We start from the raw sequence: 13,692 nt of genomic DNA on the forward strand, positions 1-13,692 counted from the left end.
GTATTCCTAAAACGAAGATCGTCCAATGCAAGAATAGATGGCAAAATGAAAGATGACCACTAAAAATGCACACTTAACCGCCTCCTTTCGAAAATCCTGAGCATGCCACTGATTACAATTTATTAGTAGAAGAGAAATATTTCAGCAAACTATTCAGTTTCTTCACTGTGTAACCTGTGGGGAGTTTGAAACATCTTCACTTGTTCTAACAAAATCGATTTCATGCAGTGCAAGATAATGGACACCTCAAAAGGTGTACTGTTCGGTACTGTGAACATGGCAGTATTATAAAAGAGATATTAAAAAAAAAAATCCCCTCCCCCCCGTAATCATGGACGTCCGCAGATATTTTCACGGAGGAACAAGCAAGGTATTTTTCTATGGGGCATATTATTACGAAAATAGTGTTGCTCGCTCAAGAAACAACACTTGAATTTGAAATGATCACATTCCCGCATTCCCACATCCCCATTATTATAATTGAGGACGATGTAAGTGCCAAATTATTCAAACACAGTTTTCCATGTTAAACTGTAAAATGTGCCATATTTATAATGTTGTAAACGTGAAAAGTGGCTGGTAACCTTCTAAGTAGTTCAAATAGCGTGTAAAGATGTCACTAGTGTGAACTTTCTTACGGGCTGATGTGCTGAACGATGCGATTTCCCAACACTTTCCCTCTTGGCACTTACAACGTTTACCACTTTTAGTCCTCAATTAATGTAAATTGCTGTAACTGAAATCAAATTATACGTGAAATATATACTTTTAGATTGACATTTGTTTTCTAAGTGGAAAAGAAGTGTAGCCATCCTTGCCTCCCTTCCAGATGTCCATCCTCCTATATTAAACTTTTATCTAGAAATTTACTATAGAGGATTCTTATTGCCGTTATTAAACTCTATAATATTCTCAAAGAAAATGAAGTATATTCAAACTGACGAAAGTTGAATGCAGCTACGGAATAAAGGGTGCATTGTGCAGAAATCAATTGGGGGGGGGGGGGCAAGGAGGGCATACATTTATGTGAAAGAAGGCAAGGCTAGCAGAATCTAAGAGTTACAGGACAAAAGGATACTCAAAAAGGTGTTAATTTTTACGTCTTTCTTGCATTATTTTTTCCAGACGGCCAAGAGAATCTGCAGTGGGGCACAGAGGGGTAATTGCCACCTCGATTTAAAACTCGGCGCCAAACAATCTAAATGAAAAAAAAATGTAAAGAGAATGCTATGGCGGTCCATGATTTTTTTGTGCCCTATTAAATCAATAGCGTTTTCAGTTTGCTAAGATTTTGATCAGAAATTTTTCTTGGTCGCATCGCTCGCAATTTACTTCTTTTCTCTACTGTATTGTAAATTACGAGAAAGAGAGGGAGAGAGAGAGAGAAAAAAAAATAATAAATAAGAACTTCAGACTGTGGCTGCTAAACAGTTTTGACTTAAATGCAGGAACAAGGGTTCGAAGGAGAAGGTACTCTCACCTTTCAGAGACAATTTATATAATTTTTGCAGTTGATTTGTTATGGGGAGGAGGAATTGATTATGTAATGTATTTCAAAAGTTTGCATAATATATGTATATATATACATACACGAGTATAATAAAAGATACGCACATACCCTCAATGCAATAAAATAAAAGAGTGAGATAAAATTAGTTTTTTCTTTTCTGACTGAACTTTCATCAAGTCTTTTGTCCCCGCTAATCTTGCGCGTTAGTGTACGTACGAACAAATCGGACGAGTTGTAGCCTTTTACGGTGTATATTTTTACATGTTTTTGCACGTGAGTGTACGTGTGTCCGAACGAGTCGTAGCCTTTTACGAGCTATTTTTGCGCGTTAGTGTACGTACTAGCAAATTGGACGAGTTGTAGCCTTATACGAGCTATATTTGCGCGTTAGTCTATGTATGAGCAAATCGGACGAGCTGTAGCCTTTCACAAGCTTTTTCGCGCGTTAGTGTACGTACTAGCAAATCGGGTGAGCCGTAGCCTTTTACGGTGTATGTTAACCTCACTAGCAGTATTGCCAACTCATCGTAGCCTTTTACGGTGTATATTTTTGTATTATTTTAGGTGTATATTTTTGTATTCTTTTACGATGTATGTTAACCTCATTAGCAGTGTTGCCAACTCGTCGTAGCCTTTTACGTTGCATATTTTTAAGAGGTCGTAGATTTTTACGGTGTATGTTAACGTCACTAGCAGTGTTGTCAACTTGGCAGCCGTCGAATCGAGCCCCGTAACCCCAGGTCACGTGACCGGAAGTGGACGAGCAAATCGGGCGAGTCGTTCCCTTTTACGAGGTGCTTTTTTTACGCTTTCAAGCCGCCGAATCGAGCCCCGTAGCCCCAGGTCACGTGACCGAAAGTGAACGAGAAAAATGGGTGTGTCCTTCCCTTTTACGCCCTTATTTTTTTATAATCTATTACGATCTAAACTAACCTAACTCTTTTTTTAAAAAAAAATCCCAGCTAGTCGAGTAGAACCCTTGCTTATCCGTACGAGCCGAAGACTTATACGCTCTTATCATTATTATTCTTCTTTAGTTTTTGCGCATGCGTGTACGTGTGCCTCGAAGCCTTTCATGGGCCTCTGAATTCCACGCCCCGCCGGTCCAGGCACTACCTTCCTGTTAGTGCCTTCGTGGTTGTTTCCCCTTTAGAGTAAAGGGGGCCGCATACCTTCATGTTTTCCACAACACAAAAAAGCGCGAGAAAATAAAATTCAAGATTGGCCTCTAGCGAGGCCCAGGGGCACTTTTCGCTATCCGGTTCTTTTCTTTCATTATTAACCAAGAAAATGATAACTGAGTGCACAGAAGTAAAGGATTTTAATGTTGTTTGCTTTGCAGGAAATGCTTTTACTGCGTTATCAATAAGCTAAATATGTGAGGCGAACCGTCGCTCTTCAGGCAGGAGAATCGGTAGCTAATCGCACTAGTGAATCCAAAGTTTTTTGCTATCTAAGATGAATATTGACACTCTTGATGCTGTTTATATTTAATTTTAGTCCTATAGTCAGGAGGGTGGGAAAAAAGGTGAAATGTAAAGATAATATCCTCAATGCCCATAGAGAGATTCATTTCCAGCTTCTTTGTTTACATAGCAAAGTAAAAACTTGACTATTATATGATTTATAACAAAATTCCTTTAGTCTGTCTTCCATTACTGGATATTATGCAAGAAAAGAAACACGATGACGATAGGATTTTGTAAAATTGATGGTAGACTTTGACGGAATTCAGCAGGGAGAGTTTGCTGCGAGGATTGAAAGGGGAAGGGAACTCTCGATTCGGGATGCTGTACAACTCGATGACCGTTCTCGATTTCAAATTATCGAGGTTGGTGTTCAATGTGTTGATATTATTTCGAAGTTCATCCTGGACATCGTCTAGTTTGTTCTGCACGGGTCCCAGATGCTCGGTGATGTAGGTGATGATGTTGTCGTACGAAGGTATGATCTTGACATCTTGATCATGATCTTGAGCGCCTTGAGCTGCTCGTTCAGGTCGCGAAGCTGAGTACTGAAACTCGTCAAAACCGATTCTTGACTTGTTCCACGCTCCCGATTGGAAGTTTGACATTGGTAACATTCTGCTGCAGGCTTTCTACGAGTCTCAACTTTAAATTTTGCGTTGCGAGATCGTGTACTTGGTTTCTGATTTCGGCAAACAGAGCATGCAGCTGATCGATGTGTTGGTTGGTGGGCAGGGCAGCGATGTTTCCTCGAATTTGAGCAATTTCCTCTTGGATGTTTCTTATGTCCTCGGATTTGAGTATTCGGTTCACGGTTCGCTTGACAGCCTTCTTTGGATGTTCAGGCTTTCCAGCCTGGCAATCTGCTGCTATGCTTAGGGTTTCGGTGATACTAGGCAATTTCGATTCCAACGCTTCCTGAATATTCGCGAGGTCGGTTTTCATGGTTGCCAAAGTGTCCTCGATGTATGCCACGGTGCCTTGGATCTTCCCGAAATCCTCGTATGTTTCGAGCTGGAGCTTTATGTTGGTCACTGACTTCCCTATGACTTTGATTTCCTCATACGACGGAAGGTTGTTGATTGACTCTTCGACGATTTGAAGTTTTCCCTGATGGTTTGCACCGACTTCTCCAATTCAGCGGATGATTTCAGTGAAACAAAATATATCTCTAAAGCTCCCGATTTCGTTTCGTAAGTCTGATACCGCCTGTTTGATCAGGAGAATGTCTTCAGCTGACGAGTTCGTTTCTAGTTGAATCTTGATACCTGCGATGATGCTTTCAAGCTCGCTCAAGCTAGCTTGAATGTTCGCATTCTGTTCCTCAAATTTGGTTTTCAGCTGAAGGACGTCTCCAGATTTCTGAAGCTTGAACAGTTCGTCTCGAAGGTAGGTAATCGCTTCCTGAATGTCCGTCAAACTTTACAAAGATGCTAAATCGGCATACTTGGCGACCAGGGAAACGAGTTCCGCTTCGTTTTTGAGGATAGAATCCACTAGTGTTGTCTGTACACTCGTGATTTCATCTTGTAGACTCGAGGAAAGAGTATTCTGGAGAGCCAATAAGTCGCTACGAAGTTTCTTCACTCGCTGGTCGAGTTTTAGAATTTGAGTGTTGTCGGGCGGCTCGACGTCAGTGCCGCTGCCTCTGGAGTGCCCAAATATATTGTTTGGCATCTCGATGCGCCTCACTGTTTATTTAGGTAATCTATCACTTTTACCAATGTACTGTTTACCAATGACTTTCCCCCAAAATAAATATACCTGAAATTTGGCTTTCTGTCTTCCAGAAAATGGACCCATTGCAGGAGCCATCCACTTCATCTTCCGTCTCCAAGACGAAAGAGCCCAGAGTCATATGTCCATATTGTAGCATTCTCAAAACCAAATCCAATTTCAACCGGCACAAAGCAAGATGTCAACAGCGCCTTCGAAACCTGAGAAAAACTACCAACGAAAGCAAGCTTTGCGAAAAATGTGGAAAAATCATAGCATCGTCAAATTTGGCCAAACATCAAAAACTTTGTCGTGTGCAAAAACACAAGCTTCCCGACGACGATGCCAGCCAAGCACCGTCTGTTCAAAAGAAAAAGAAACTCCCGGAGCCTGTATATGACGGGGATACCGAACCCATTTTACCTAAGAGAACATCTTTCAGGAAGAGATTGGCCGACTACAGACTGAACAACGGGGATTCGCCCTGTAGCGCAAGTATATTCCTGGAGGATAAGAAGGAGGAAGCGATAAAAATTTTAAACCCAATTCTCGATAGGGGTCCTTTTAAAGTCAGTCTGATATTAGGTTCTGAAATTTCCAAACAACCGGGGGACATTCATGTGTTCTTCCATAGAACCCAGCAGCAACACGTACTGGAAATCGACAGGCCGGGGATTGGCGATCGTTACGATGGGTTTACGGGGGAGCTTCTTTGGAAACAAGAAGAGTTCCAAGGGAAGGGTTCCGGGTGGAGTGTCTGCAACACAACGCACACACTAGATATTTGCGTAAGCAAATATACACCATTTTCCGGCTCAAAGTACGTGAAGCTCTCAGAGGTGATTGAAAACAAAAAAGCAGTTTTGAACATCAAGAACAACGATACACAATGTTTCAAATGGTGCATTCTTGGCCATTTGCATCCAGCGAAAAAAAACCGTGCAGTGTGTCGAGCTATAAGCGGTATTCAGAAGAATTGAACCTATAGTTTCGGGACATCGAGTTTCCTGTCGAGCTTCACGAAATTGCAAAATTCGAGAAGGCTTACAACGAGAAGATTGCAGTCCCAATCGCCGTCAACGTTTATGGATATCGTCACGATAGCAAAAAGGTGAAAGAGTTGCAAATAGATCCGCTTCGGATCAGCGACATTAACAAAGAAGGTAAAGAAGTTAAAATGATAGACTTGCTGCTAATAAAAAAATGAGGAAAATCATTATTATTATTGCATCATCAGTGATCTATCAAGACTGGTCCGAAGTGGAATAACAAAACATCAACATCACATCGAAATATGCCACAGATGCCTAATATTCTTCGGTGGGCATGGTTCAGATCGGCCAAAGACAAGCTGAAAGAGCACCTGAAGGATTACAGACGACATAAAGCTGCAAGGTTCGTGTTCCCGGAAGGTTTCCACAAGTTCAAAAACCACAAGGTCCTGCTGGAAGCCCCGGTGATGATTGTTGCCGACTTCGAAGCTTTCCTGAAACCGATGGCTATTTGCGATCCCGATCCAGCAAAGTCCTCAACTACAGCGTATCAGGAACATGAACCCTTGTGAGAGAAGTAAAAAAAAAATGCAGGAAAGTTCTCCTCACGGAGAAGAAGTTGCCTCTCACGAACATCGAGAGAGAGAAACATGAATCATCAACACACTGCGAAAATTGCAATGACTAATTTACTGATATGTCCGATAGAATAGTAATGAAAACATGTCATCATGATCACATAACAGGACACGACATTGGGGCGTATTGAGGGAAATCCAACTTAAAAACGCAAACAGCGAAGTTCGTGCCGATATTTGTGCATGGTCTCAGTAATTACGACGTACATCATTTTGTTAAGGAACTTGGATACGATAAACATCATCAAAGTGATTGCTGAGACCGATGAAAAATATATGACTGTCAGCAAGTGGGTGAATGTACCACCCGATTACCACCTTGTGAATGGTAAAACAAAAATTCCCTGCCGAGATGCCTGTTCCATGTGTGCCGAGGGTAAATTTCCCAAACAAGACCAAGTTGAGATGCGATTCTTGGACTCCTACCGCTTCCTCCAGGCAAGCTTGGAAAAGTGCGTCGTCAAATTGGACAGGTTGGAAGTCACCAGAGAACACTTTAAAAATGTGCCATTGGATCTTATTCGTAGGAAAGGCGTGCATCCCTAAGAGTATGTCGACTGCAAGACCAAGTTCGACGAAACAACACTGCCTCCGAAAGAGGCTTTCGATTCCACCTTGACGGAAACAGTTTTATCCGACGAAGACTACGAGCACGCCAAGCTCATGGGGATGGTTTTCTGAATTGAAAATTATAAAACCCTATTTAAAAGTTTTGCTATATTTGTAAAATGATGAGAAATTCAAAAACATATTCTGAAAAATTATTTTCAAAAATAACATTGAAAAATCATTTGAAAGAAGTGTTTTTTTAAAAAAAATTAGATAACATTTTTATTTCTTTAAATTATTAATTAAATACAATACTTAGTTGCTCTATATAATGATAATAGGGGTAATCGAACAGAAGTCATACCTATAATCTTCGGCGTGTGATACTGATAGCCTATCACCGAACCACTTTACAATATTAAAAAAAATGAAGTTTCGTTCTCGGAAATTACTGGCAGTGCACGTTAGAAGCTTGCCATACCAATATCTACCCTACCACTAAAAGAAACCACGTCACAGCCTCAATTTTCGAAGCTGTAGCCTCTCCATGTAAAGCGATTGCGTCGTAAATATATTAGATTTCGATTATAACACCATTAAGCCTTGTTTCCATGATTATGAAAAACTAAATATGCTGACCAAGGAAGTAATTTATTTTATTAAAAACATAAACTAAACGTAACGTTTCAACCTTCTAGCAAGGTCTTCATCAGACTCTGTATCAAGTACAAAAGTAACAACATACACAAAAAGGGCATTATATATACACAAATGAAAGAATATGAAAAAGAAGGCAAAATAAATAGCCTATGGAAACAGCTGGAAAAGAATGGCTATGAGAAGCAGGATAGACTGGACATAAACAGAAGAAGTAAGAAAACGGGCAGGGGAGAATTGGAAGAGAAACAGAAAGAGGAGAGAAGGTTTGGAATAAGGAGTATGGGGAAGACCACAGAAAAAATATGCAAAGTGCTTAGGAAAGAGGGAATTAAAACTTACAGGAAGGGAGGGAGAAGCATCTTAGGAATAACGAAGAATGCAAGCAAGAAAAATGAGAACAGAGAAGAGGAAGAGGAAGGGATTATCTACGAAGTGAAATGTAAAGAATGTCAGAGTGTCAGAGGCTGAAAGACAGGTTGAAACAACATATGGATGATGTACGACTTAAGAGAGAGATAAATGCTATATTTAATCACACGAGAGAAACAGGACATGACGTACAGTGGGATGAGGCTAAGCAGATAGGAAGGGAGAAGAGAATACTAGTGAGGAAATGGAAGGAAGCCAAAGAAATAGAGAAGAAAGGTGAAGAAGACATAATGAACTGGAATGGGGGACTGAAGTTAAGCAAAGAATGGAAGAAGATGTTAGAAAGAGTGGAAAGGACAAGAGAGAAAGAGGAGAGGAGAAGGGAGAAAAATAAAGGAAAAAGAGCGTGAGATAAAAAAGTCCAACCACATTCTATATCAAAGTAGTTATGTTTAGCCTTTTAGGTGAAAGTACAGTTGGCAAGTGAAACCACCTGCTAGAAAGTTCCTGACAACTTTCTAATAGTCTGGAGGGAGTAATGTTTGTGTATATATAATGCCCTTTTTGTGTATGTTGTTACTTTTGTACTTGATACAGAGTCTGATGAAGACCTTGCTAGAAGGTTGAAACGTTACGTTTAGTTTATGTTTTTAATAAAATAAATTACTGCCTTGGTCAGCATATATAGTTTTTCATTAGATTTCGCTTAAATATTTTGGACATTCATACACCTTTATTTCATTAGCTACAGAGGAGCGTTTGGATATGTTGTTTATAAAGAGGCGGGTGGGGATTATATTTCTAATTTACATTGAACGAATTGGTCTTAACTTATAATCATGCCGTATGAAGTATCGAACTCGTGAGCTAGTGGTTATCGCACTGGGTGTCACTCTAACGTGAGATACGAACCAGTATGTGTCTCCACATGTTATTCTGCACTGAACTTAAACAAACAGCTCCCCGCCCCCATTTCTAAAACAAATTTACATGAAATATGGTATTTATAAAATAATCATTATTGATTTGATTGCTTTTATTACTGAACGTCAAATAAAACCTTTTCTACAATCACCTCTTCGTCCTCTCTCTCCCAATATCTTTCTGTTCCTCTCTTTTCCCCCTTCCCCACCCCCACACACATGTATCAAAATAAATATAACATTAAATACCCCCAAAATACAATTTATTTTCTACTTTCCGTCACCCCATTCCCCCTCCCACAACCCCTCATTATTATTGGCGTTCGTCAGACCATAGTGGTAATGTATGGACGTCTTGTAATCAGTGTGTCCTTTTCCGACTTCCATTCAGGTCGCATAATGTTTCAGATTCCAATTTAAATGTATCCAGAGTCGTGATTAGCCTATGTGTGCAAAAAGTGATGTTAAAACGAACTCTTGACCTCAAAAATGCAATTTGTGTATTTTCTTTCAGCTGTGGTTCCCTCTTTCCGCGAAAAATTACGAATTAACCTAATCACTAACTCAACAAATAAAAATGCATCTCTAAATTAATTAATGAAAACTGTTATTACATCCAAAACACTATTTTATCGTAAATGTAAATGAAATGTCATCTCACGTAGTGAAAACAATATGAAAATTTTTCTAATGAGTGATATATGATTAGCCAAAAGTGGCAGAAAAGCGAGTAAAATAAGACAAATATATAAATCAATCATCAACATGATATTTTCTACTATTTCTGATAAAATAGCACCAGGTATCAGTGTCAGAGCAGTTTGAGTAAGGTACAACCAAATCATAATGATACTATTAGTAGGGTTTTCTGAGTACTAGGTTTGATATTTGAGAAGGAATGCATATTGTATGTTTTATATCTTTGCCTCCTCATTCCCTTCCACATAGACCAGCTTATCTCATTTGCAATAATTATAGTTTTACTAATAATGCGAAAGTAATTTAGTGTTTTCTTTTAATAATGGAAGTATCATTGACAAGGTGTGTATTCTTTGCTCGTAACGGGGAGTAGTAGGAATTGCTGGCAGGGGAACTAGCCCTCCGATCCCCACCAGTACAATCGTCATTGTCAATAATGTTAAATTTGTAAATTCTGAGCATAAAGTGAGTGAAAATAGGTGGCAAAATATTGGCTTACTTAGGTAGGCATCGCAGTGAAAAGCACAAGCTTTAGTCACTAGCAACAAACTATCTCTTCTCAGTCAGCCGCCTCTTCGCTATAATTCGTACTCCTATAAGTCGAATAGTATTGCAATTTTGTTCTAAACGAAATGTTCATAATTTGAAATCTCAATCACACAAGTCTCGAAATAAGACATTATGTTTCATTCCATTCTCGACACGTTCCGATTTAAGTGAGGGAGTGGTTAGCACATCGCGTTATAACGCCAGGGGTCCCGGTGTAGAATGCCGGCCAGGGCATGGGTGTTCTCTGTGAGTGTCCTTTTAATCAGTGTGTGTCCATGATTTCATAATTTTATCATCATTCATCTTCATCGTCGCGATTATCCAAACGTGGAAGAAAATCGACGCAAAAAATTTAAAAAAGGAAAATAAGAAAATTAAATCTTCTCAATACGTGCCTCTTGGAATCGTCGGACAAGTCTTGAAGGATCTGGTCACGATTCTCGAAGTGTGGTCTCGATATTAGCCCAATTCAAACCCAATGAAACTGCCGAGTAGGTTTACTGCATACATACTAGAAAAAGAAAATACCCATTACAGATCTCCTTTCTTAAGGACATTACGCAGGGCTTTACTTTCCAATTTGAGGTAACTGTAAATGATTGTGCCCATGGGAGTATTTAAGGGGGGATTCAACGGTCCAAACCCCCTTATGGTTCAATAAAATTACCAGATTACCTGCTCTATCCGCTTGTCATAAACATTTCTTCGCACTTATATTATTCTCCTAAATTCGAGATGTACAGTACGGGAAACCTATGGGAAGAACATTACTTAATTTCACACACTATAGATGGGACTGATAGTTTCGGAATTTCTGCGTTAAGAAACTGCATTGGGACTGTCAAATCAGTTATAATTTCTTTCCTTCGAGTTTTCTTAAAGGAATTTGTTTTTTTAAAAAAGGCAGTGCAAGAAAACCAGGGAAACACCGTAACATTCTCAGTTGTTTGACACAACATGAACAGAAAAGTGACAATACTAAGTAGTGTGATTTGTGGAATTTTATTCACAATTTGTAGAAACTTTACAGACCATACAATCAGTGGCGTGCCCAAGTGGGGTTGGTGGAGGTTATTACCCCCCCCCCTTTAGCCCAGTATTCCTAAAACGAAGATGCAAGAATAGATGGCAAAATGAAAGATGACAAATAAAAATGCACACTTAACCCCCTCCTCTCGAAAATTCTGAGCATGCCACTGATTACAATATATTAGTAGAAGAGAAATATTTCAGCAAACTCTTCAGTTTCTTCACTGTGTATCCTGTGGGGAGTTTGAAACATCTTCACATGTTCTAACCAAATAGAATTCATGCAGTGCAAGATAATGTTGAACACCTCAAAAGGTGTACTGTTCGGTACTGTGAACATGTCAGTATTATAAAAGAGATATTAAAAAAGTGCACCTCCCCCCGAAATCATGCACGTCCCCAGATATTTTCCACGCAGGGACAAGCAAGGTACTTTTCCATTACGATAATAGTGTTGCTCGCTCAAGAAAACACTACTTGAATTTGAAATTATCGCATTCCCGAATCCTCATTATAATAATTGGGGACTAAAATTGGTAAACGATGTAAGTGCCAAATTATTCAAACACAGATTTCCACTTTAAACTGTGAAATGTGTCATGCTTTATAATGTTGTAAACGTGAAAAGTGGCTGGTAGCCTTTTAAGTAGTTCAAATAGCGTGTAAAGAGGTCACTAGTGTGAACGTTCTTCCGGGCTGATGTGCTGAACGATGCGAATTCCCAACACTTTCCCTTTTGGCACTTACAACGTTTACCACTTTTTAGTCCTCAATTATGTAAATTGCTGTAACTGAAATCAAATTATACGTGTGAAACATATACTTTTAGATTGACATTTGTTTTCTAAGTGGAAAAGAAGTGTAGCCATCCTTGACTCCCATCCAGATGTCCATCCTCCTATATTAAAATTTTATCTAGAAATTTCCTGTTGTGGATTCTTATTGCCGTTATTAAACTCTATAATATTCTCAAAGAAAATGAAGTATATTCAAGCTGACGAAAGTTGAATGCAGCTAGGGAGTAAAGGGTGCATTGTGCAGAAATCAATTGGAGGGGGGGGGGGGCAAGGAGGGCATACATTTAAGTAAAAGAAGGCAAGGCTAGCAGAATCTAAGAGTTACACGACAAAAAATACTCAAGAAGTTGTTAGTTTGTACGTCCTTCTTGCATTATTTCTTCCAGACGGCCAAGAGAATCTGCAGTGGGCACAGAGGGGTAATTGCCCCCCGATTTGCTATCAGCGCCAAACAACCTAAATGAAAAAAACTAAAGAGAATGCTATGGCGGTCTATGATTTTTTGTGCCCTATTAAATCAATAGTGTTTTCAGTTCGCTAAAATTTGGATCAGAATTTTTTCTTGGGCACTTCGCTAGCAACTTACTTATTTTCTCTACTGCATTGTAAATTACGAGAGAGAGAGGCAGAGAGAGAGAGAGAGAGAAAAAATAATAAATAAGAACTTCAGACTGTTGCTGCTAAACAGTTTTATTTAAATGCAGGAACAATGGTTCGAAGGGAAAGGTACGCTTATATTTCAGAGACAATTTATATAATTTTTGCTCTTGATTTGTTATGGGGAGGATGAATTGATTATGTAATGTATTTAAATAATTTGCAAAATACACACACACACACACACACACACACACACAGATATATATATATATATATATATATATATATATATATATATATTTATATTTATATATATATATATATATATATGCATACACGAGTATATTATATATATATATATATATATATATATATTTATATTTATATATATATATATATATGCATACACGAGTATATTATTAGATACGCACACACCCTCAATGCAATAAAACTAAAAGAGTGAGATAAAATTAGTTTCTTCTTTCCTGACTGAACTTTCATCTAGTCTCTTGTCCCCGCTAATCACGCAGTCTGCACACACCTATGTCAATGATATACTTAGAAAAAAGATTTGTATCTCTGCAAGCAGTGTGAAGAATATGAGAATGGATATGTACATACACACAACATTGTCGGGTCCAGCACCTCCCCACCCCCACCCCCCACAACCCGCGCTCCCCAACCAGCTTCAGGTCAGCAGTGTCCCGAATTTTCACTTATGAAATATAACAAGCCCAATAATACCAAAAGTTTAACCCCCCTTACGTGAACTATATATACGACCATGGTTTTGCCGGAAGTATTTTCCTAAGTGCTGAACTGGGAGTTTTCGTGACCTTGTAAATCGGACAAAGAAATGTTTATCGATAAATAAATTGGGTATCATGCTCAGCTCAAGTAGAAGACGCTCACGTGTCTTCGTAAAAATAACGACAGATAACGCTGTTAGTTCCATTTCTAGTATAGAAAATAAAATAAATCACATAAAATTCGTTTACGTTTCACGGTCAAATAACAAATCTTATCTTCTTAATACAAGCTTAAAAATTCAAATATGAAAAATTTGATATTATTTTTCTCGCTCGAGGAATTTTATTATTTTTGATGTAACTCTCTTCAGCAGAACACTTCTATGTTCCATAATTTCAAAAGACCAAGTCCAAATAAAAAGTATCATAAAACTATTGTGTTTTAA

This window comes from Lepisma saccharinum, chromosome 1, assembly GCF_977018435.1.
Source record: "Lepisma saccharinum chromosome 1, izLepSacc3.1, whole genome shotgun sequence".
Lineage (NCBI taxonomy): Eukaryota > Metazoa > Arthropoda > Insecta > Zygentoma > Lepismatidae > Lepisma > Lepisma saccharinum.